The following is a 26,993-nucleotide window of genomic DNA, read 5'->3' on the forward strand; positions in this document are numbered from 1 at the left end:
CCGATTTTCTTCAAAATTTCAGGGAATGTACATGAAACACCCGTGGTGAAAATAGGCTATATATTTTTTAATTTCGGAGAAGGCGGGGTACCTCTCACATGCCCTATTTAAATACGCCTACTTTTTAAATACGTTACATACCCAAAACTACTAAACCGATTTTCCTGAAAATTTCAGAGAATGTACAGGGAGGACCCGTGGTTTAAATAGGCTATACATTGGGTTGAATTTCGGAGGGGTTTGGTACCTCCACTATGCCTGATTTAATAAAACCGCTATTTTAGCAAAAATGAAACGAGTGATTGAATTAATTCTTCTTCTGAACCACCCCGTTCCGAACAACCCTTCTGCGGACTTGCACTCTCCGAACCACCCCGCTCCGAACTTCCACCAACCGAACCACTCCGCCCCGAACTGCTGCTTCGACCTTTCACCCTGCTGCGGACTTCCACCCTTCGATTCACCATGTTTCGAACTTCCACCCTCCGAACCAACCCGCACTGAACTTCCACCCTACGATCCACCCCGCTCGGAATTTCCACCCTCCGAACCACACCCTCCCATCCACCCCGCTCCGACCTTCTACATATCGAAAAACTCTGCAACGAACCACCCTGCTCCGAACTTCCACCCTTCGATTCTCCGACCCTAGGTACTCATTTTGGGACCTTAACACCCGACCACGCCCAATTTCTATCTCTGAAACTCCTGAGCCGATATTCCTACAAATTTTAGGGAATGTACCGGGATAATCCTGGTGAAAATAGGCTGCATATACATATGTCCCCTGGTTCTGCGTGAAAATAAACTATATATTTTATAGAATTTCGGCGGAGCGTGGTTTGAAAATTAATTCAATAGACAATGGTGGTTGTGTCTCCGACCCGAGGGACTTATTTGTGGCTTTAAGACCCGGCCACGCCCACTGTTTTAAATGTGTTATATCTTCAAAACTTCTAAACCGATTTCCATGTAATTTTCACATGATGTACAGGGATGGTCCTTGGTGGAAAAATGCTATAAATTTTGTTAAATTTCGGAGGTGCGGGATATACCCAGTGTCCTATTTATACCCTATACCACAATGTGGAAAAGGGTATTATAAGTTTGTTTTGGTAAAAATTCATGTAACACCGCGAAATATTCGTCGGAGACCCCCAATGTGGTATACCAATCTTCATATCTCGACGAGATTTTGCAATTATAAATTGTAAACACGCTCCAGGCCGCAATTATGGACCGATCGTCACGAAATTTTGTATGGAGGTCGGGTTCAGATCAGAATAGATCCCTATTCTTATTGGTGATGATCGTGAAATATTTAGCGAGTGAAATGGACCAAAAACATAATATTTATCCAATTTTGTAGCGGCTCTGTAGGTCTCAATAATAGTCCGATAAACGCGTAATTTTAAATAAGGTAAGAGTATATCACAAAGGAGAAGCTTGCAATTTGAGATGGCGATCGGATAATATTTAGAGGGTTAAATGGACCAAAACTTTTGTGTGAAAATTGTGAATATTTTTAATATACAGATTATATCTTAATTCCTGGAAGTGACATTCCGGACAAGTGAGATATACTTGAAAGTGGAACGCTTGACCTTTCAATTGATGCCAATTATGTTGGTGTGCATGATCTGTTATCTGATAGTTACAGCCTAATATATCCCGTTATTTGTTTGTAGTGTAATAATAAACTCGCTAGAAGTCGCTATTATACATCAATAGTCACGAAATTTTGCACCGGGTAAGAGTATAGGTCGAAAAAGATGCCTACAATTTTGAATGATGATCTGATATTCTTTAGCGGGTGAAATGGACCATTACTTTTGTATGAAAAATATAAAAATTTTATTTTTGGTCGATATTTTAATTCCTTGAGGACATATATACATATTTCGCAAAGTAGTCTACATATGGGAAAAAACTACTGACCTTTCCGCTGATGTAAATTGCAATAAAGTGTTTGCTAGATAACGGGCCTACTGCCTAATATACAATGAGTTCTGTGTGGAGAATCACATTTTTATCCAAAAGTTTATGTAACACCACGAAATATTCGTCCTAGACACCTTATTTGGTATGCCAAAATTCATATCTCGACGAGATAAAGCGATTTAGCGATGTGTGTCCGTCCATTAAAAATTTTAAACAAGCTTAAGGCCGCAATTTTTTAATAAAGTTGAGTTCGGGACAGAATAGAAATGATTAGTTTTTGCTGATGATCGTGAAATGTTCAGAGAATGAAATGGACCAAAAACAAAATTTTAACCAATTTTATAGCGGCTCTGTAGGTCAAAATAATAAACAAAGTTTGAGTTTATGATGAAGTAGAAGCGTACTTTTTGGTTTTGGTCATAAGTATTATACATTACATCTCTGATATTTGGTAATTAAATTTTCACAATCATTGAAAAGAAGTTCCGTGGAGAGCGATTGTCCAGGGATAGTGGTATAGGGTATCCCATGGTCGGCTCCGTCCGACTATAGACTTTTCTTACTTGTTTTTAAATGCGCTATATATGTAGAATGTACAAACCATAAGACCCGACCCCTCATACTTTCTTAAATATGTTACAAATCAATGGAAATACCAGATGCTATGAATAGCGAAGCTTTGGTCTTATTGGAAAGCAAGTATTTAAATTAGAAGGTAACATATCGATAGCTATAGCTTCATCAGGTATATAAGATGTACATTATAAGAAGGTGGAAGGACGACACAGTTGGCCCTTAAGCCACTGAACATTCATGTGAATATGCAATATTTAATATAAGTTATCACCTGGAACGAATTTACAATGGCACATAATAATTTAAGAAGCAATTCACCTTTAGATTTCACATAAACACTTCCAATTATACTATTCCAGCAGATGAAATAAATGCATGCCTCAAGTCATCAGCTTTTTTGCGGTATGTTTAAATTGCATATCGATACAAACAAATCTGAAGATTTTTTATTTATAGTCACTTGCAGATCCCGACTAATTAGCGATGCAAGAAAACTACAATTGCTGACTTAAGGTAACATAAAACTGTTTCAAGGGCCAGCAACGTGGACGGGTCCGCTAGTATTAATATAAATACAACATTTTCCACAAGCCCGAATATCCGGATTTCCCTTTTGTACTTAATTGAATACCACTAAACAGTAAATTCCTCGTCCACTAATGTAACCACTTTATTACCACAATGGCCCAATGTTGCCTACAGTCAAGTTTCAAATATAAAAAAATACCACTACTAATTGAAAATGTTTTTTTTTTTCATTTTTATTAGATCAACATCTCAGTAAGATTTTTCAAAAAGTGCAGGTTTAAAATATTGAATTCATTTGATATTTAACGGCATTACTTGCCTTCTTATAATTAAACAATCATAACTTCACCAATCAAGCTATCTCTTTAGAAGTACTTTTCAGTTTTATTCTGCTGAAGTCAACCTATTAATACCCACTTAGTACATATAAATATCTGTAACGTTATGGGAAATTTGCATCCACAAGCATGCAAAATTGTCCACGGCCAATGTCGGGTCATAAAGGCTTAAACTAATTTCACGCTACATAAATTGATCAACATATTGAATCTTAATGTTTTCGATGCCTTCTCACCTAGTTGTGCTTTAAAAATGTTAATAAACGAATACATAGCCAACAGATCAATGTGTAAATATGTAATAGCATATACTATGAAATGTATAACCAAGGAACTTATTATCTACATCCTCAACCACTAATTCCCCAACCTTATTAAGAAGCCCACAAAATTTATTGAAATGAAACAAAAACCATATCTTAATAACAACAATTTAATCAGTAATATCAAAAAATACTCATCTCAAGTACCTGTGGTATTTTAGTATATTGTGTCATCAATAGTACATATAAGGCGTACATGCTGTGGCATACACCCCACATCATTAGAGATATCATCATCACAGAATCGACACAATCATCTTCACTACAAATGTATCAGAATCTTTACCTTTTGTTCGAGTGGAAATTCGATTTAAATATCATTTCATGGAACACTTACTATTGGATAACCCAGTGAACAATGTTAAAGGTCAGGAGAATATTGAAACATTTTGGAAAGCACGGATTCCTTGTGGCGTGAATGCAAAGGAACTATTTGGAAAAGGAGTGGGTTCCAGTTAATAATTTTGTAAATTCAATATAAGTCTCAGTAGTTCGGTCAGCAATTAATTATCACCTAAACCATTGTATGGAAAACTTTCATCAAGCTACGTTTCATATATCTAACCAATATATTACGAACGTTTCTAAGTTGCTAGGTAAAGACCAACTTTTGGGAAATTATTGAGTAAGTAGCTCTTCTGTCTGAACAAATTCGGTCTTTGTATCCACATAGCATGATTTTCCCATTATCTTCTCCGAAATGATTCTTTAAGAAAATCTTCACGGGGAACTAACCACGTATACATTTGTTTCCATTCATTGTTAAGATTGTACATATTTGTGTATGACAATAATGGCAAACGCTGTATGTAGTAGTAAATATGTCAACATACGTTATGCTATTTAAGCTCATAAATTGAAGGCTCATTTAGGCTACAATCAGATAAAAAGAAATAAAAACACAATAGATGTGTGATGCCAAGGAGAGACTCTATAATGCCGAGGTATCAAATTAGAAATTGGAATGAAGTTCCAATACTCTTGGTTTGTTTCTGTTATTGTTGTTCTGATGAATGTCACACAGTTTTATGAGAAAAATAGTCAACAGTATTAGTGAGATTTTACAGAGAGGTAGCTAAAGAAAAACAAGTAAGTATGTACGTATCAGTCAGCTGTGCTGACGGAGAAATACCCTCCCAGCGAGGATTATCTTGCGGATTTGCTATTTCGGTTGGTGCCGTCAGGGTTTCTTGGAGCTTTTAGGCCAATATCTCAGGAAGTATGGACTTCCGCAAAAAAAAAATGGAACCGTCATAAAGGCAGCCGCAAGGAAAACTTACTGAAAAAAATTGCAAAACCATCCGAGAGGAGCCCTTAAACTTCACTTTATCCGAACTTTGTGTGAGAGGTATACATATTCGAACCAGATCTATATCTGGAAGGAATAATACGATGTGCAAAGTTTTGACCAAATCGATTGCTCCCTTCGAGTGTTATCGTTCACACCATTTTACAGAAACATTTTCAACTTTTGTGGGGGAGGTACTAAAAGGAGTAGACCGATATGGCCCATATTCGAACTTAAACTAAGTTTGGACAAAATATTACGATACCCAAAATTTGGTTCGAATCGGTTGCACTGTTCGAGAGTTATTGTGCGCACAAGCCAGACAGACAGACATTTTTCGTATCAAAGTGTATATACTAGGCCGGGGCGATTTGAAAACCTTAATGGGTCCTTCGCGTTTCTGATTCCTGGCATTGAACTGAGCAAAAAGTCTACTGGACCATATGTCTACGATGAAAACCGAGCCTCCCGATTGTGACTTTAAGTTTTTTATCTACGTTTTTTTGACATCTTGGCATATAACAGCCAAACTTGAGAAGGTGCAAACTTTTCGGAAAATGTCGATAAATGGCACTGTGCTACAAAATTTGACCAGAAAAATATTCAAGGTATTCGGTTAACAAATGGCTAAGTTATAGTGGTTTAAGTCTGAAAACCCCCACAAAAAACCAATAACTGAATTTCTCATAATTTTCAAAAATATAATGTTTTTTTGTTTTGTTTAATATTTATTTTGAAAATTATGAGAAATTCAGTTATAGTTTTTTTGTTGCTCGATTTTCATCGTAGACATATGTCCAGTAGACTTTTTTGCTCAGTTCAATCCCAGGAATCAGAAGCGCGAAGGGCCAATTAAGGTTTTTTTCCTTCCACACATATCGCCCCGGCCTAGTATATACCTTTCTAGCCTAAAGGCTGAGGGTATAACAAGTAAAAACGGCGTTAAGTTTGGCCGGGCCGAACTTTATACCCTCCTACACGAACTTTTTTGAAGTAAAGTATTCCTCTTATTCCTTGCAGGAGCAGAATATATTGACTGATGGTGATCCCGTTAAATGAGCTCATATGAGACGTCATCGTTGTTCTTTCTGAAACATGAGCAGAATGTAAATTTTTCCGAATTGAGCTTTTGTATGACCTAAAAACACACAAAATTAAATAACAGTAATCTCGTTTCGAAAATTTCACAAAAAAACACTCGAAATTCCTAAAATTGGCCAATACCGGTTCATGGGGGCTAGACAAAAACCTGAATATATGGAACGTTTTTTGCGATTAAATTTTCTATTTTATAATACAAAATTCCTATAAACAAACAATTCGGTGGAAAAATGTGAATAGAATTTTTTAATCTCTTACATGCGCCTTACCCTTATATGGGGGCTATACCAAGAAGGGGACATATACTTTCTGAATTTTTGGAATGGGTGTTTTATACCTGTAGTAATGTTTTGTACCTTTAGCGAAGACTAAATACCAAATAATGCGGCCAAAACTTTCAATAAAACGAAAATTGGAAGTGAATTCCAATTGCTTTCTTAATTTTTGGAAAATAAAATTAAAGTTCTATGACAATCGAATTAAAATTGGACATTTAATTTATTTTATATGAGTCCTTCAAGTCTTCTGTCAGAAGACTAGTGGTCCTTTACAAAGGTCTACTGGTCTTCTCACCTTGAGGTGTGACAAGGCTCTGGAAACACTCTAAAATGTTGGCTTACATACAGTCATGAATGGTATGATTTGCTAATAATTTTCATCGCATGTAGTTGTTATGAACTGTATTGCCCCTTCATTTTCACATATTTTGAAAGCTTAAAGATTTTTTACGGGACAGAGTTCCTCTAAGAATATACTTGGCAAAAACGGCAAAACCGACAAAAACTTTCTAACATGTATTTTGTTGCTATTTTTCAATGTAAGATTCAGTGGAAGCAATAATTATATAAATTTTACTTCATATTTATGTTCTGTTGTTGGGTATTATATTCGAACAAGTGCCCTTACTAAGAATATGTTAAGAAAAAACCAACAGATTAGCCCATATAGGTCCAAATATAGGAAATAGTTTAACATTTGTGCACATTTTATTAATTTTTAGTGGTATAGGAATTTACCCTCAGCGTCGGCTTCGGAGCCGGATTCGTGAAAAAAACTGGTCTTGATTCGGAGTCGAGACGAAAATACCTCGATTCCGAAGTCCTGGCTAAAACATTAAAAAAAAACGAACATCTGGCGGTACCTATTTATGGGGGCTATATGAAGACGTGGGGGAAGTTTAATGCCCGGTGGGATATTAAAGCCAAAACTTTCAAAATTCTGAATATTGGGAAAGACCGTTCTATAGCAATGCCTGCAAATTTCTTGTTGGAGGCTATATGAAGATGTCGACATATACTGATAATTCTCTTCTGGTACAGTTTATTCCCCCATGGAAGACTTAATACCAAATTTCATCCATTTCGGTGTGATAATGACGCTGAAACCTTAAAAAATACCGAAAATCGGGAAGGCCGTTCTATGGGGCTATATGAAGCCATGGACCCACACTGAAAAATTTCAGGGGGGAAATTGTATACCCCCAACGAACACTAATACAAATGTCAGCCTTTTCGGTGGAATATTCAGGCAACAACATTCAAAATACAGAAAATCGGGAGGTACCGTTCTATGAGACACCACTTGTAGAGAAGTTTTACATGACTGAAATACTCAGGAAATGTCGCCAATATTACTGAGGGGTATTTTGCCACCGTTGAAATTTTTGATGTTGCCTTGCGATTCCCCTAACCCACGACCATTAGAGTGCAAGGCGGATGTGCATACCATTGCACCACGGTGGCACCCTCGCTGCATCTCTACGCGGGTGAATTTGTGCTGAAACACGATTTTCGTATGCTTTGACTTTTAACTTAACGCCGGACGAACATGCAACTTAATGAATTAAGACAGAAATTCTCTTATGTGAGGAGGCCTCTATGTAAGTATCATGGCACAATTACCAAGGTAGTGGTGTCTTAAAATTTTGAATATGTTATGTCAAAACTATCTTTATTTTAGCTGTGTCTTTTTACGTGATAATTAGTAATAATTATTACTAATGTTGCAGATTTTGACAGTTGTATAAAGGAAAAGTTGCTGAAAAAAATGTTACAGCAACATTTAGTAAGTAAAAAGACACACTTTTTGTTGGGGAAATTAAAACAAAAATTATTTTTTATAAAGGGATTTGACACTTCATATTCGAACAGCTGGTGTCATATCACCACCTTGATAATTGTATGTAGGGCGGTTTCAAAATTTTGGGCGTTTGAATTTTCCGACAAAAATGTGGATTTGGATGTAAGCTCTAAAATTTTGCGGCGAATTATGGACTTGCCACTCAAATAACTTGTACCATCGTAATAGGTGCTTTGAGTGCATCCTGCAATTTTCCGAAATTTAATGTGGGAGCTACCCGAAGAAGTTGGCATATACAGTCCAGTCTAGATTTCGTAGAAATATTACGATTTGCAAAGTATGGACCTAATCGGTTACCTCCTTCGAGAGTTATCGTTCACCCAATTTTAGCGAAAAGTTTTGAACTTTTGTGGGGGTGGTACCCAAAGGAGTGGACCGATATGATCCATCTTAAAAATTGATTTATGTTCGAGCAAAATATTCTCAGGAAGTATGGACTAGCCTTTAAAAAGCTAGCACAGCCATAATGGCGGCAGCAAATACAAGTTGTTACAACAAATATCAAAATGATTCGATAGGAGGTCTTTAACTGCACTTTTCCAAAATTTTGTGTGGGAGGTATCTGAAGGACTGGACCGATATAGTCCATATTCGAACTTGATATATATCTGGTAGAAATATTAAGAAGTGCAAAGTATGGACCAAATTCGTTAATCCCGTCGAGAGTTATCGTGCGAATATTTTCTGCCGAAAAAATTAAAATCTAAAACCATTATTTCGATTAGGCACATTTTGCCCCCGTTATCTGAGGGTATACAAATTACCTTATGAAATACATAAATCTGAGCTAAAAGCAAAGTTCGATTCAGGGACAATATTTCAAATTAGGAGGAAAACAACATGAGCAACCGCGAAGACATGCAATCCAAAGGACTGAACCGAGCCTTCTGACTCCAACCTGTACATGAAGAATCTTCAAAAGCCATGTCATCCGAAGGATGATTCTGAAACCAAGCAGGACGCCCGCTGTGATTAATCGTACATACCAGGAAAATATTTCGCCAGTTCGGAAGATTCTTGAACCACTAGTCCTCCTCATAATGAGAAGCTGTTTCCAAGTTCCTAACATCAGCAAGGACGAAAGTCAAAGTTCCAGGATAGGGTGTTACCGTTGGGATTGTATAAAGTCTATCTTTTTGAAATTTCACAACCTATGTACGGCGTATTATATGCGGATAGCATCACTGCTTGGAGTCCTTGCGTTGATGACATATATCTTTGATAGGTTACATATATACATAGCTGACTTAGGGCAGTTCTCTTATCTGATGAATATGAAAACATCCACCACTACATCTACTGTCATAATGTCCCCCCAATTGAACTGCTGCAATTAGGCTACCCTAAACATTTTGGTCGATTGTTCCTGATTCAGGTCACCATCAAAGTATTCGTTTGAGAGCTTGCTTATGTCGTCCGCACAAGCCACTCATTTTATGGAAATGAAGAAAGCTTTCAAGTCACTGGCTGGCAGGGAGGCTGGTCTGTTATATAATATGCGGCGTCAGTGGGGAATGTAAACGTTAGCGATATGATATGATAAAGTACTCAAACATGCAAACTATTCAGTGGCAGAATATTGAAACCTGCAAAAATGGTGCTCTGGCGAAGATTTAACCTATTCATCAACTTTAAAAGTTATTGTATATGCTTGTGCGTTATCGCCAGGGCGGGGTTCCCTTAACCAACACCATTTGAGAGATCCTTACGATCTAGAGGGAGAGAGGACAAAAGTATAAATTGAACCTCCAGATCAAAATTGTTGATATGTTTTGGTAGATTTTCAACCCTGCCAGGATGATCGTCTGAGGAATGAGACAGGGTGGCGATGATTTTACACGTTCACCAACTTAACAAGATATTGTCGATGTATTAACATTATCCGCCATGAAGATAGCTGCCACATGACAGGATTTTACCAACCCGCACGCTTGGGGTGATCTTCATGATAAAAAAGAGAGAGAGAGTACAATGTTATAAATTTAAACTTAAGATCAATAAGCCTATCACGCAGCTTTGAATTGCAAAAAAACTGAAAGTGCTGTGAACATGTAAAAGGCATGCATAAAACTAAATAGCATAATCGATCAATCCGGCCACATATCTCAATAATAGTCGATAGCATTAGATGTTAGTGTTATTTATATCCTATACCACAATGTGGAAAAGGGTATTATAAGTTTGTTTTGGTAAAAATTTATGTAACACCGCGAAATATTCGCCGGAGACACCCAATGTGGTATACCAATCTTCATATCTCGACGAGATAAAGCGATTTTGAGATGTGTGTCCGTCCGTCCGTCCGTCCGTCTGTCCATTATAAATTGTAAACACGCTCCAGGCCGCAATTATGGACCGATCGTCACGAAATTTTGTATGGAGGTCGGGTTCAGATCAGAATAGATCCCTATTCTTATTGGTGATGATCGTGACATATTTAGGGGGTGAAATGGACCAAAAACATAATATTTATCCAATTTTCTAGCGACTCTGTAGGTCTCAATAATAGTCCTATCAACGCGTAATTTTAAATAAGGTAAGAGTATATCACAAAGGAGAAGCTTGCAATTTGAGATGGCGATCGGATAATATTTAGAGGGTTAAATGGACCAAAACTATTGTGTGAAAATTGTGAAAATTTTTAATATACAGCATATATTTAATTCCTGGAAGTGACATTCCTGACAAGTGAGATGTACTTGAAAGTGGAACGCTTGACCTTTCAACTGATGCCAATTATGTTGGTGTGCATGATCAGATAACAGAGTTACAGCCTAATATATTCCGTTATTTGTTTGTAGTGTAATAATAAACTCACTAGAAGTCGCAATTATACATCAATAGTCACGAAATTTTGCACCGGGTAAGACTATATGTCGAAAAAGATGCCTACAATTTTGAATGGTGATTTGATATTCTTTAGCGGGTGAAATGGACCATTACTTTTGTATGAAAAATATAAAAATTTTATTTTTGGTCGATATTTTAATTCCTTGAGGAGATATATATTTCGCAAAGTAGCCTACATATGGAAAAAAACTACTGACCTTTCCTCTGATCTAAATTGCAATAAAGGTTTTGCTAGATAACGGGCCTACTGCCTAATATATAATGGGTTCTGTGTAGAGAACCACATTTTTATCCCATGCTACATATTGTCTCTCCAAAAGTTTATGTCACACCACGAAATATTCGTCCTAGACCCCTTATTTGGGACGAGATAAAGCGATTTAGCGATGTGTATCCGTCCATTAAAAATTGTAAACAAGCTTAAGGCCGCAATTACGGACCGATTGTAACGAACTTTTTAAGGAGGTTGGGTTCGGGCCAGAATAGAAATGATTAGTTTTTGGTGATGATCGTGAAATGTTCAGCGGCTCTGTAGGTCAAAATAATAACCCGCAAAATTTTAAGCAAAGTTTGAGTTTATGATGAAGAAGAAGCGTACAAACCAACGTGAAGAACAGATTATACTTAGCGGTTTAAATGGACTGAAACTTTTGTGTGAAATTGGTAAAAATTTCAATAACGTAGCGGTTAAACAACGGAAGTAGTAGTACTACATAAGTGGGTTTCATTACATTTTACGTGAACTAAATTTTCCTTTCCTGCTACAAAAATGTCTTTGTCATGCTAGATAACTTTTTGGTTTTGGTCATAAGTATTATACATTATATCTCTGATATTTGATAATTAAATGTTCACAATCATTGAAAAGAAGCTCCGTGGAGAGCGATTGTCCAGGGATAGTGGTATAGGGTATCCCATGGTCGGCTCCGTCCGACTATAGACTTTTCTTACTTGTTTTTAAATAATTTTATTGTAATTTTTTATTACAATAAATATTTGAAATAAATAAATAAAATCTCAATAAATATTGTCTTCCCCAGAAACAGCACATTCGGTAAACATTTCAAAGCAGTCCACGGACTGCCCTTTAACTGCACTCAATCGAACATTTCGAAACCCTGTATAGTACAACTTCAAATTAATTAATTAAATAGTTTCAATAGTTATCGTGTCCATTACGCCAGGATGTTCATGCATCATGCATTGACCAAGAAAAACATGCTGAGGCTATAAACGGGATCACAAGGTGTACCTTGGGTAAACATTTGAAAACGATCCTCGAACAACTCTTAGCAATACGAATATTTTATGAGGGAGGTATTCAAAGGTATTACCCATATGAACCTTACTGATATACGTTTTGAAGAATATTTTCGATAACTAACATTTCGGGCATATCATTTATTGTACTGATCAGTCACTTTAGTTGATGCCGAAAGCTTTTGAGGTTATTATCGCAAAAAGTATGGACTTGTTCCCGAAAAAATTGTTGTACCGTTGCAAACAACTTTAAAACGACCGATGTGTGTACCGATATAGTCCATATTCGACCCAGATATATGTCTGGAAATATATTACGATGTAGAAAGTTTGGACCAAATCGGTTACTCCCTTCGAGAAGTACTGCGCGCACCATTTTAGCAAAAAAAAAAGAGTTTTTGAGGACCGAGGCATAGTGGGAAAAAATACCGATATAGCGTGAAGAAAATCGAAAAATGGAATTCACAGAAGCTATGAAACTATAGTACAGTATTAAACTAGAGGGTTGACTGTACTTAACGGCATATACAATAATTGGAATTGACTAGTTGGAATGGAATAACGGTACATTTAACATAGATATTTGTTACAATGTTCACGATGATGTTTTTTAGTTGTAAAATTGCGATAGGCGTGTGCTGTCTGTGAACATATTATTGCCGATTTTTTTGTATTTTTGATTTATCGTAAAGCTGTTTAACTAAATTAAACAGGTTTATAAGCCATAAGTTATGTTAATTTAGATGTTACTGACTTTTTGCGATTATTGACTTTTTGCCATTTGTAAGGAAATATGCCAATTTAGCGCAGAATGATTTTTAAAGTTTAATGTAACTGGAAAAATAATTATATAAAATTTCATATATCACTTGGAATTGGCCACAGCATAGCAAATAAGAAACTAAAAATTGAAACCGTCGGTCCTACGTTTCCCAGGAAATGGGGGGAAGTACGAAAATGAAAGTAGTAAAGATTGGAGACTCTAATAAAACTAGTAAAAAAAAAAAAAATATTATTACTAAAAGAAACACGATGGGATGATTTTGAACTCTTATTATACCCTCCACTACAAATTACGTATATTCAAACCAGATTTCCGCCCTTTTGGTTGAATTATGTGGCTGAAACTTTAAAAAATTACGAAAATCGGGCGATATCGTTCTATGGGGGCTATGTCAAAACGTGGACCTGTACCGGAAATTCTCTGTCGGAATAATTTGTTCTCCCAACTAAGACTACATACCAAATTTTAGCCATTTCGGTTGGGTAATATGACAGTAATCTTCAAAATACCGAAAATCGGGAGGTACTGTTCCATCGGAGCTATACCAGAAGAGTATAAAAAGTATATAAAAATGCACGCTAGATATGTATTTTTTCCCACTTTGCGAGGAAAGGTTGTCATTCCATTTGTAACAGATCGAAACATTTATCGGAGACCTATAAAGTATGTATTTTCTTGATCAGGGTAAAATTCTAAGTCGATATAACCATAACGTCCGTCCGTGTCCACGCCTTCATATAGCCCTCTAGAACGGCACCTCTCGATTTTCAGTATTTTGAAGGTTTTGGCCTCAATATTCCTCCGAAATGGCAGAAATTTTTATTATTCTTCATTGGTGGCATAAAGCTTTCTTTCCCCCAGAAATGTGTCGGTACAGGTCCACGCCTTAATTTAGCCCCCATAGAACGGTACCTCCTGACATCGGTATTTTCAAGGTTATGGCCACAATCATCCATCGAAATGGCTGACATTTGGTATTTAGTCTTCGTTGGGGGTATTGATCTTTCCCCTCTAAATATGTCGATATAGGTCCACGCCTTCATATAGCCCCCATAGAACGGCACATCCCATTTTCGGTATTTTGAGATTGGTGCCCCAATATGCCACCTAAATGGCATTTGGTATTTAGTCTTCGTTTGGGGTTCAAAACTTTCCACCTGAAATTTTTAGGTATAGGACCAGGCCTTCATATTGCCTGCATAGAACTGTACCTCCCGATATTCGGTATTTTGAAGGTTGTGGCTTCAATATTCCATCGAAGTGGCTGAAATTTGGTAATTATTCTTCATTGGGGGTATTCAACTTTCCCCTCTAAATTTGTCGGTATAGCCCACGCCTTCATATAGCGCCCATAGAACGATACATCCCGAGTTTCAGTATTTTGCTTGAATTTGGTATTTAGTCTTCTTCATAAACGAAAGGAAACTAATTGTTAAGTTATATTTTAATGCAATATCGTGGTGGAGGGTATAAAAAATTCGGCCGGGAAGAACTTAACGCCATTCTTACTTGTCAAACTTGATCTAAGATTAGGCAAAATATTACGAGATCTAAATTTTGGACCAATTCCTTTGATTTGTTTGAGAGTTATAAAGCGCACAGGTGGACGGTTAGGGATAAATCGATCCCACATTATCTGAAACAGATTTCTACCTAGAACACTTGGGCGCCCGAGACCATACTCGAAATGTTTCAACAACAGTAACCAAGCGTTCTCCATTATGAAATTTTATAAACATCCCTTTATCCTGTCACTGCCTCTGTTTATTGCTGTTACTACATTTATTTCATCTTCCGAGCATATTTATCACAAATTCTTTGTCATTTGTATTGTTAGTGGAACATTTTATGTTCTTACGCCACAACTAGTGGAAATCATGTTCTCTGTGTGCTTGTTGGCTAGATGCCTTCAACCAATTTCTCGTCTGATCTTTGTTGTTAGGCCACCTATGCCGTATTGTGTGACTGTTCCTCTTAGTTGTTCTTGTTGTTATTTTTTCATTGGTAACATTTTAAGCCATTTATTTTTATTTCACATCCTTGCTTTCGGTTTCCTGGCATTATCCCAATGCTGCTTTGGTTGTTTGTTTGCTTTTCAGCAAAATCTAACGTGAGTATATTTATAGGGATCTGTGCAAGTGATTTTCAAAGGATTTCAATAATAGGGGTGCTCAAGAGGGGATTGGAAAATCCTTTTATTTGGGATGAACGAATTTTAGGATAAACATACAAAGATGTCCGTTCACAAACATATCAAATGGGGACTTGGTGGAACTTCCCTCTAATGTTAAGAAGTTGATGCTGATTCAATTTTTGACAAAATTATATGGAGTATATAACTTTTCGCTGAGTAAGCCGAATTACTCCGAAATATGCCATCCAGATGAGGTGTTTAGAAGGTATAATATATTTTTAGAAATAATAATCGCAAGACTGACATTGCTTGCTGACAGACGATTAAAGCTTCGACTTTGATAAATGCAGTAAAGCGATCGATAATCACCTAAAAATCCTTATCGTTTTTTTTTTGGTTCTCCACATTTTATCAACTTAAAAAAATGAGGAGCCATATCATCGAGTCAAAAGATCTATGCCGGAATATCCCATTATTTGTCGATACTGCAATCTCATCAGAATTCCCCTAATATTGTTTCCATCGATTGCCAGAGGGTCGTTAGAGAATTGTATCTTCACTTTACCATCGTTTTTTTCGTATTTTATAAATTGTATTTTTGCTCCTCCATTGTGAAGAATGTTATTTCCATTGTTATTGTTCTTGTACTGGCAATTGTTATTGTTGGCATCGTTGTTGTTACTGCTGCTGTTGTTGTTATTCTTATGTGATTTATGTTAAGATGATTACATAGTCGTTTTCCAGCAAATACAACACAATTGTTCTTTGATAGATGTTGCCTGAAGAGCGGTTAAATGTTGGGGCAAACCAACATTTCGGCACCAACCACTTTCAGTTCAAACACTTCAACCAACGGCGGCAGCCAGCAACAATCAAGGATACTGTCCCCTTAGGCATGCGACACACACTCAAACACACATGGAGACTCAAGTTGCAGATAACAAGGGCGTAAAGCCAAAACAGCTAAACAGTCAAGATTTCAGCCATCTCCACAAAGCTAACATTTATTCATAGTAAGGATGAGAGGAAAGACGGACAAACTGACATATGTGAAAAGCTATTGTAGTAAATTGTCTTTGATTTTGTCTTTCTTTCCTGATCTATGACAATTTCCCCTTGTGATACGTAAATACATACATATACAAATAAACACATATTATGTTATGGATTATTGCTTCATTTTGTGCTGTAGATTGCGAGAATGTGAGAGAGTGAGTTGGGGTCTATTACGAAATGTAATTTATGCATAAGAAAATAATTTCGCTGATTTCAAAACAATTGACATAATTTTCGGAGAAATTGGATTGAGGCAATGAGGATGAACCATACACACATAATTTAGATACCTATCAGATTTTTTATTATTATTTAATAGTCTAAGGAAGTGGATTGGCTAATGGGGGAGGAGGTGTTAAACGAAAACAACAAAAGTTATGGCATAAAATATATTCAATGCGACACGTTTATCCAGATACGTATACATAGAAACTGTCCTGTAATATAACCTTTGAGTTCGGGTAGAGAAAAAGTGATATCAATAATGTGTAAAAAAGTATCAGAAGGCTTTGCCGACAGAGATATACCCTCAGCCTATGTGAATTTAAACTCGTTATCGTTTTCTCCAGCCACCACATATGGTAAATTAGGGGTTTTTTAACATTTTGGGCTGTTTTCTCAAGAAGTATGGGCTTGCCACTGAAAAATACTTTCACCATCGCAATTGTAGAAGCTTTTGCAAGTTGCTTCAAGAAAAATTAAAGTGATTCGAGAGCAGGCCTTAAAGTGAATTTATCCAAAATTTTGTGTAGGTACCCGAAGGAGTGGACAAATATAGTCCATATTCGAACCTGATATCTGGTAGATAAATTAGGATGTGTAAAGCATGAACCACATAGTTATCGTGCGCACAAATTTTCCGAAAATTTTTGAACTTTTGTGGGCGAGGTACCTGAAGAAGTGGACCGATATGGCTTATCTTCAAACTTAAATTAAGTTTGCACAAAATATTACGAAGGCCACATTTTGGATCGAATCGGTAGATCCGTTCACGGTGTTGTAGAGATTTTTTGCACCTTCGTGCTATTTTCTCAGGAAGTATGGACTTGCCCTTGATGAAACTTGTACCGTCGTATGGGGGGCAGTGAATGCAAGTTGTTACAACAAAATTCAGAGCGATTTGAGAGCTGGTCCTAAACTGAACGAATCCGGAATTTTGTGTGGGAGGTACCCGAAAGAGTGGACCGTTTGAGTCCATGCTGGAACCACATCTATGTCTGATAAAAAATTCCTCCCTTGCGGTCAATTTTTCCGAACATTTTTGAACTTTTGTGGGGGAGGTACCCGAAGGTGTGGACCGATATGGCCCATCTTCGAACTTAAACTAAATTTAGGTAAAATTTGGTTTGAATCGGTTGATCTGTTCGATAGTTATCGTGCGCATCAGCCAGCCAGACAGACGGACGGACATTACTAAATCGAATCCAAATTGTCTGAAACGGATTTCGTCCAAACATACTTTATTTCGATGAGTATGAAAATGTAATACCCTCGTTAGCATAAATGCTGACTTAACCTTAATTCAAATTATAAATTCCAATAAAAGTCATCCGTATTATGAAAATAAATTAGAAATTTGCATGTTAACATATCTTTATTCCGTGCACTGTAGTGCTTACCTGTGTTTTAATTTGGAACCCATTAGGCGTATGATTATGATGATTGAGGAAAAATTATACGCCACCCATGATCCAACGTTAAAATTCTTAAACCACTGGTCCAGATAAAACTCCGACTGCAAGAATAAAATCCAAATTCCAAACTAAAGGAATAAATCGTTTTAGGGCACCACATATTTCCCAGACCCAAAGTACATACCCTGTAGAAAATGAAATAGTGAACCTATACTGCCTTTACTTCTGACATTGTCAACAAACTGACAAACTGTATACAACTCATGTAGTTTCCTAAAGACATTTTGTATGAACGTGTCATTCGAAAGTCAGTGGTGACATTGGAACTAGTATTTCAGTAGTAAGTTAGTAATTGCTGAGGGACCAATTACTGAGATCTTAGGTACATTTTTTTAGTTGACTATATTCTCAAATTTTGGGCGGTTTGGGACCTTTGGACCAGAATCGGAGAAAAAAGTAGAAAAATCGATTATTTTTTTAAATGTTTTGCTATTTTGACCTTTAAGAACCTTTCACTGACAGTTCGTATGACCCAAAAAGATTGTTTCCCTTAATATTGAACGGTTAAGTATCTGTGGACCAGAACCAGAGCAAACTAGATAAAAGTCACATTTGTTTTGCTATTTTGACCTTTAAAAACAGTTACTACAGAGTTCGTATGCTCTGTTGTTGAGATCTAAGGTAAATTTTTGTAGTTGGTTGTTTGCTTCAACTTTGATCGGTTCGACTCCAGTCCAACTTTTTTCACGACTCCGACTCTAACTCCGGAGTCGACTCCGAAAATAAATTCCACCACTCAAAATGTTGTAAATGTTTACTAATCCGTTAGGTTAACTTCGATGTTATCTGCCCAGTGATAATACAAAATTCAACATCTGGAGGTATATCAAAACATGGTCCTATATTGTTCGTTTTCGTTTCTTCGCGGAGGTTTTCTATGCTTTGGGAATCCAAAATACAAAGTCACACTCAGTATGAACATGCAGCAAACCCAAACTAACTAATTGTAATTGTAATTTTAGATGCATGGAAAATATGTTAGAATACGGTTATTCTAACACCGCAGCGTTAGAAGACCAAAAGAGAAGACACATGTCCTGGCATATTTCCCCATCACATACACTTTGCGGTTATGGACCCCCAAAAGACTTGGGCCTAGATGTCAAAAGGGATCATTTTTTGCAAACCGTTAAGAATTAATTACTCCTGGAGGCAAAGTTGTGGCTCTTCATCTTCACGGTCAAATAGAAGGACAAATACTATTTCTTTATCTTTTTTTAATACAGTTCAAAATTGAAGAAAATTCGACAATTCTTTGCAGGAATGTTTTATACCCCTAGCGAAGACAATATAACAAATGTAAGGCATTTATGTACAGTTCCATGGGGTTATATCAAAACGTGGGCCGATATAACCTATTTTGAATTTCAAACACATTAAGGCAAACAGATGGACTGATAGACAGACATCTTTATACTTTATAGAGGTTCCGACGAATATTTCGATGTGTTACAAACAGAATGGCAAAGTTAGTATATTATGGTGGACACTGTCGTTTGTCTATCACCTCAAAAATAATACATATAAAACCAGTGTTAAGTTCGGCTAGGCCAAACAGACAATCGAAAATGATTAAATAGACATAGAAATTAATATAACCACCATTTTGTGGGGATAGTGCCCATAAATAAACGTAGATTTGTTCAAAATTCTTCCTTTGGGTCATTTCAATTATAACTCTATTATAAAACATATATTTGCGCCTTTCTCAGCATATATCTATTGCCAAAATTACGTCACACTTCTGATATGGGCATTACATTTAATCAAAAATTCATTTCATCTCTTCTTATCGAAGAACAAAAGGATTTCTCATAGTAGGTCCTTTCATGGAGGGACGAAATGTCAATTAGGTTTTCTTACAAATGACTGCATGCTCTTCTGTTTTAAAAAGACAGACCTCCTCATAAAAGACTTGGTTCATCAAAAGTCCTACAAAAGACCAAAATTTCCTCATAGCATACGAATAGGATGCCCATAAAAAATGACAGGAAGATAATTTTAAGGAAGACTCTAACTTTTCTCATACAAATTCAGCAAGAAGTCTAGTAGGATCAATATCACTTCTATTAAAGTCCAGTTGGTCTTCAGTACTATTTCTTTAAAAGTACCACAAAGCTCTTCTTGGAAGTTCAAAATGTGCTTTCGCATAAGACATTAATGACTTCTAATAGAAAACAAGATGAGAAGACCAGAGAGTCTTCTATGAATCTTCTAGATGATCTTCCCCAAGAATATGTTGCATATGGAACCATTATTCCATGTGTAAACAATCAATTGACCCAAAAATCAACATAGAGATTGAATGTTGTACACGGGCTGAACAATAACTATCTTGTCTAACAATGAAAACGCGAATATTTACCATCAAACGGTTTTAATGTTTTCTTAAGTAGTCTCCAGCATGATTTATACACTCAAACCTATTGGCGAAGCACTTGTTGCACTCCGAATGAGACACCTCCAAAACATGGTTTTTGAACGCTTTTACATCATCTTCAGGCAACAAAAATCTTTAAACACGCCTTTTTTCTTGATTTGCTGGAATCAAATAAAGTCATTGGATCCCTAGTCAAGGCTGTACGGCGGATAAGCCATCAATTCCACGTTTTTTGGTCAAACAGGCGCTGTTTTGAATCGTTGCGTGAAAGCCCACATTGTCATGATGCAGAATGAATTGTCTTCTCTGGTTCAATTTTCGAATTTCTCAGGAGACTTCAGGCAAACAAATTATAGTGTACCACTCAGAATTAACCGTCCTATATTTCTCAAGCAGTGTTTCTTAAGAAATTGACAACATTTTGCTTCGAAGTGCAGCTTACATGAACAACTTTCGTTTGATTTGGCTCGCTTTCGAATACCCGAACGACAGATTTTTGCTGTTGTTAAAGGGTCCTAAGCATTGAACCTAGATTCGTCGTCTGTGACGATCTCATTAACGTCGTTTGAAGCACCGCTATCGATCTTATGTACAATTTCTTTGAACCAATTCACAGGAGCCTTTTTTGAGCGATTATCCAATTTTGCTGGATCTAACGAGAAAAATCCATTTTTGCGGCCAGGTGTTTATGCAATAGCAAATGTTAGTTGGTGGAAAGAATGCCCAAGGATGCCTCTATCAAACGGTATTTAACATGGCGATCTCGCATTATCCGTTCAGGCATGGCATATTTTTTTCTGGCGCAACGACCGATTTTGGGCGACCCTCACAACCTTCGTTGTTTGGAGAGTGCCGACCACGTTTGAATTCATTGAACCAGTTTTTCATAGTCCTATAGGATGGTCCTTTATTGGCATACAAAGATTTAATTTGATCGATACACTCTTGCGGTCAGGGACGTACGCAGGATTTCATTTCGGGGGGGGGCACAACTTGACCAAAAATCATGAAAAATTCAAATGTTGTGTAGCGTTACGTAAAGCTATTTTAAGGGGTTATGGCCACTTTTAAGCATGAGAAAAGCCATTTTCATGCATTTTTTATAAAAAATCTATTAAACCTTAAGTTACCTTCTAATTTTTTTTTTTTTTTTTTTTTTTTTTTTTTGAAAAATCTTACATTAAAATGCCCGCTTATAAAGCACTGTTTTTGCTAAAGCAGTTTGCGGTACCCGCTGTAGTTTGAAAAAGAATAAACCGATCAGCATATATTTTTTTGGGATCATTACGAACCTAATAATCTTGTCCATTATTGAAAAGGAATTAAAAAAATCAATTTTTAAAAATTTTGAACAGTTAAAATCAAAATTTCGATTTTAACAAAAACAAAACACCGTACAAAATTGATATTTTTTCTGACTCCGTCAGCAGTTTTTTAAAGACTCTCTCGGTTAAGCACATGATTTATGTGTACAATAGTCCCACAAAAACATACAAAGTGCCACTACGAGGAAAAGACGTTTTTAGTTTCTATGCTACATACAAAACACAGTAAATGTTTCCCTTCGAAAGCTCATATCTCGGTAAATTTTTGTCCGATGGACTGGAAATTTTGGCACATATTCTATTCTATATTCTATTCTATATTTTATATGAAATAATGGTACAAAGTATATAAATTCAATAGAAAGAATTCATAATATTTAGTCCCAATTTACATTAGGCGAGTTTACTTGCGGCAAGTCTCAGTTTGTAGGAGAGACACGTAAGGGGTATGGAAGTGGAAAAAAATTGCTCGTACCGGCAATTTTCAGGCAATTCCTTTTATATTTTTCGTTTTTGACATTATTTTCATTGTTTTGAAAACAAAACTTGCAGAAACAGAATAGCCTGTATAAACGCAAGAGGCAAGTTTAAAAGAGAACGAGAAAAATTGCCGCAAGAAAAATCGTTTAATGTAAATTGGGACTAAGGATACAATTTTAAATTAGAAACATTGTGGCGTTTTTTTATTGGGATAGCGTTTGCAATTTTGTTTTTTCAAAGTAGTCTGGCTTAATCCCATTGTTGTTGTTTTAACATTTTAAAACAACTAGTTTATTAGTGGAAAAGATTTGGCATTGTTAAATATTTCCAGAAACATTAAGAAAAAATTAACAGTTTTGGAGATATGGTGCGAAATGTTTACAAATTATGGAATTTTTAGATATATTATAATTTTTTTTTTTCATTTCTCCAAATATTTTATTTTGGCCCTTATCTACAAATTTGCTGCAAAGGTCAGAAGAAGATTTGCATTGGTTTCAGAGATATAGCCCCGAGTTGTTTAAAAAGTCGACATTTAATAATGTTTAGATGGGGCCATAAAATCCAAGCTGTATCTGACTCAACAAATCGGAACTAGGGCTTTTTTACTTTGGGTCTGCACTTTCAGAAAATCCTCACTTCAAATTATTTGCACAAGATTACCATAAAAATTTTGCACAGTGTTATTTACCGAAAGATATAGTTTCTGATACCAGGATTATTTTTACTTTTAATATTATGTTACAAAAGAAGCGTTATAATTTGTTTTCTTAATTGTACGGTTAGAAGTTTTTGGACTCGATGACAAACACTTTGATGGACTTAGTTCTATATAGTTTTGACAAATAACAATCGATCCTTATTGAACCCCACATAATTATTCACTAATAATTATTTGAGAGACACTCCTCTCGATAGTTTCCGCGCCCATAAGCCTTTTAGTTGGCCATGGTAGTGTTTAGAGCTTTGTCAGGAAGCATAAACTTGTCCACGAAAAGTAGGATATCGCTGTAAACAAGACTACAAAATGTCCAAAGAATCATCGAACAGTCTTTAAACTGCAGTTATGTTAGACTTGTATAAGAGATCTGAAGACGTTGTCCAAACATATTCTCTTGGACCTTGATGTACTTTTGGAAGTAATCTTGCGAACCATATTAGGTTCGATTTTAGACCGAATCGGTTAGTCCCTTTTACCATTTTAGTGAACATTTTAGAACTTTTATGGCGGAGGTACCGATATGACTTAAATGTAATTTAGACAAAACATTACGAGATCCATAACTTGGACCGAGAGTTATCATGAGTTCCAACCTGCCAGACAAACAGAGATACAGACGGACGGACTGTGGTAACTACTTTCATCTTGGCTGAAACGAATATCGTCCAAACATATGTGAAGTCTTAAATCATTATTTTTGATGAAATCTATACAATCCTAGTGTATATAATCTCGTAATCTAAAGTCTGAGGTTACAATTATACTTCGGTAATGATAAGTAAAAATCAAGAGACGCACAAAAATTCATTTGTCTTCATTATTTTCTCATACTGTTTAGCAGCAAATTTGTGTAAAACAGAATAACAAAATTTTGGCGATGGCAGTAAAACAAATTTCTAATTGGCTTTCAATATGTAGTCCACGAAGGACCGACCCTTCATACATTTTATTCAATAGATTTTTTTATATACATATTTCCATTCCCATAATACTGAACTCGTTATTTTTGTTATAACCGGATAAGTTTTAAGCCTCGAGAGCTCTATACAGTTCGAATAAATAATAGACATGGGGTATATTCATTAAGGAATTAGCTTTTGATAGTGGTATGATATGACATGAAGAAGTAATTCAGATTTTATTGGAAGTTTCTCTCAAAAACAGCTTACACACAAAAATTTTTAAAATATTTTCTTACAAAACTTGTTAATGATGTACATTTTCTGTTCAGAAACTTAAGAAAATATAAGTTTTCATTTGAAATCTTCATATATACAAAAATTTTTATGAGAAAAAAACAATAACTAGTTACAGTAGCTTAAACAATTTTGTTCGACCAAACCATTTCGGGGGGGGGCCCGGGCCCCCCGTGCCCCCCCCCCCCCCCCCCCTGCGTACGTCCCTGCTTGCGGTGATTATCCACGTGGAAAATTTAAAAAAAAAGTATCGGATCAAAATGTTCACAAGTAAATTCTATATGACAAACTGTCCTGAGTACATATAGGCCAAAAACTGTCAAACTTTCCAAACACAAATTTCAAATGGAGACTGGCAACACGCGGTGTTACCTAGGCCAGATAGTTTTCGTGCAGCCCTCGTATGCCTGGTGAACGGACTTAACCACCCGTGGAACGTAGTATAATAAATGTGTTGGACTTTGGTGAACTCAAAATTTTTCAATGCACCCCTTAGGTCATAACAGCTCATCTTGAAAAGAGAATTAGTTCAAATTAAACAAAGTCTTTGAGGTTATAACTCGAAATAATTTCATCTACACACCGTAATCGTATCATACGAGTGTGAACATTATTTGTAATAAATACAACAACATTTTCAAAGGCTAATTTTTATACCCTCCACCATAGCACTATAGGTAATTTGCCCTGTTTTTGAGACAAAAATTAATAACAGCGGAATTAAAGGATCTTTTAACTTTTTAAATTATTTATGTGTAAAAGTGAGATAAAACAAAGATTTTTACAGATAAATTCGGATATAAGGAACAACGGTTATAAGCAACTACGTATATAACGAACAAAGCTATTTTTTCCAATGTCATTTTCATTAGTTTTCTTATGCAGAACAAACTGTTGAAAACGATCACGGTAGTAAGTAACACAAATGTTGTCCCCGCGAGTAGATTTTCCAACGAATTGTTACTATAGTTTTGTATATTTTTTGAATATACGTTAATAAAGACGAGTTTAGTACTCCCTTAAACCGTATCAATGATTAATATGTAATAGAGAGATAAAATAAAGCTTACTACTGCCGCACCGTTTATAGAAAACCACGGATATACCGAACAATTTGACGCCATTACTTATTTTACTGCAATGAAATTGTAAACAACAATATTTTTATATTTATTGTTTATTTCCTCAAACCAAACTTCCACAATTTTAGAACGTTTTATTAAGAAGTAACCTAATAAAATCTCATAAATATCAAAAAACGGGCAAAATCGGGTTTTGAAACCTAGTAATACCAATGCAGAAGACTTTCAGTAATGTGTTCTAGGTGGCAAAATCACGGCCAAACACGGCCAATTTAGTATAAGTCTATATGAAGTGAGTTTAAGAAAAATAAAATATTTATTTCTGACTTTTTGTGTTTTTTGGTCGCTACCCAAAATGTTTAAGCTATATTATATATGAAATAAATTCCTCTCGCAATTGCCAATCTATTCCATTTTACATATATTTATATTTGGTTTATTTTTCCGCGGTTTTAAGTACATTGAAATATGCCTTAGAATATATATTTTTTAGTTATTCTTCGAAATTCTCACTTTGACTGCAATTTAAACCGCGATAATGACGCTATTTTGAAAAATGTCATTCATATTAATAAATTTTGACTTGTTCTTTTTTCAATGCCAACTAAAAAATTATTATTATTAAAAGTTGCAAAATCGACTTTTTGCCTCAAAAACAGGGCAAATTACCTATAGTGCATAGTATGGAGGGTATATTAAGTTTGTTTTTCCGTTTGTAACGCATTGAAATACTCATTTGCGACCCTATAAAGTATATATATTCTTGATCAGGGTAAAATTCTGAGTCGATCTGTGCACGTCCGTCCGCCCGTCTTTGGTAATCACTCTAGCATCCACAAAAATGGAGATAGAACGCTGAAATTTTGGGAAAATGCGTCTTTTGTTTGCAGGCAGGTCAAGTTCGATGATGGGCTAAATCGGTCCACGTTTTGGTATAGCCCCCATATAACGGTACCCCCCGATTTACGGTATTTTGCCGTTTTTAGCTAAATTTTCAGACCGATGTAGCTATAATTTGACACTTAGGGTTTCTAAGTGTCAATAAACTTATATAACAAAAGTTGTGGACATAGGTCCACGTTTTGGTATAGCCCCCATATAACGGTACCCCCCGATTTACGGTATTTTGCCGTTTTTAGCTACATTTTCACACCGATTTAGCTATAATTTGACATTTAGGGTTCTTAAGTGTCAAGAAACTTATATAACAAATGTTATGGACATAGGTCCACGTTTTGGTATGACCCCCATATAACGGTACCCCCCGATTTACGGTATTTTGACGTTTTTAGCTACATTTTCAGACCGATTTAGCTATAATTTGACATTTAGGGCTCTTAAGCGTCACTAAACTTATATAGCAAAAGTTGTGGACATAGGTCCACGTTTTGGTATAGCCCCCATATAACGGTACCCTCCGATTTACGGTATTTTGACGTTTTTAGCTACATTTTCATGTCGATTAAGCATTTAGAAATCTTATATAACAAAAGTTGTGGACATAGGTCCATGTTTTGGTATAGCTCCCATATAACGGTACCCCCGATTTATGGCATTTTGACGTTTTTGGTTACATTTTCAGACCAATTTAGCTATAAATTGACATTTAGGGTTCTTAAATGTCAATAAACTTATATAACTAGTGGACATAGGTCCATGTTTTGGAATAGCCCCCATATAACGTTACAGCCCGATTTCAGGTATTTTGACGTTTAAATTCATATCTCTAGACCGAATTAGCTATAATTTGATATTTTGTGTTCTTAGTGACCAAAAAACATATATTCGAAATAATTA

Source organism: Musca autumnalis, unplaced genomic scaffold, assembly GCF_047663935.1.
Source record: "Musca autumnalis isolate F117 unplaced genomic scaffold, ASM4766393v1 scaffold_2, whole genome shotgun sequence".
Taxonomy (NCBI): domain Eukaryota; kingdom Metazoa; phylum Arthropoda; class Insecta; order Diptera; family Muscidae; genus Musca; species Musca autumnalis.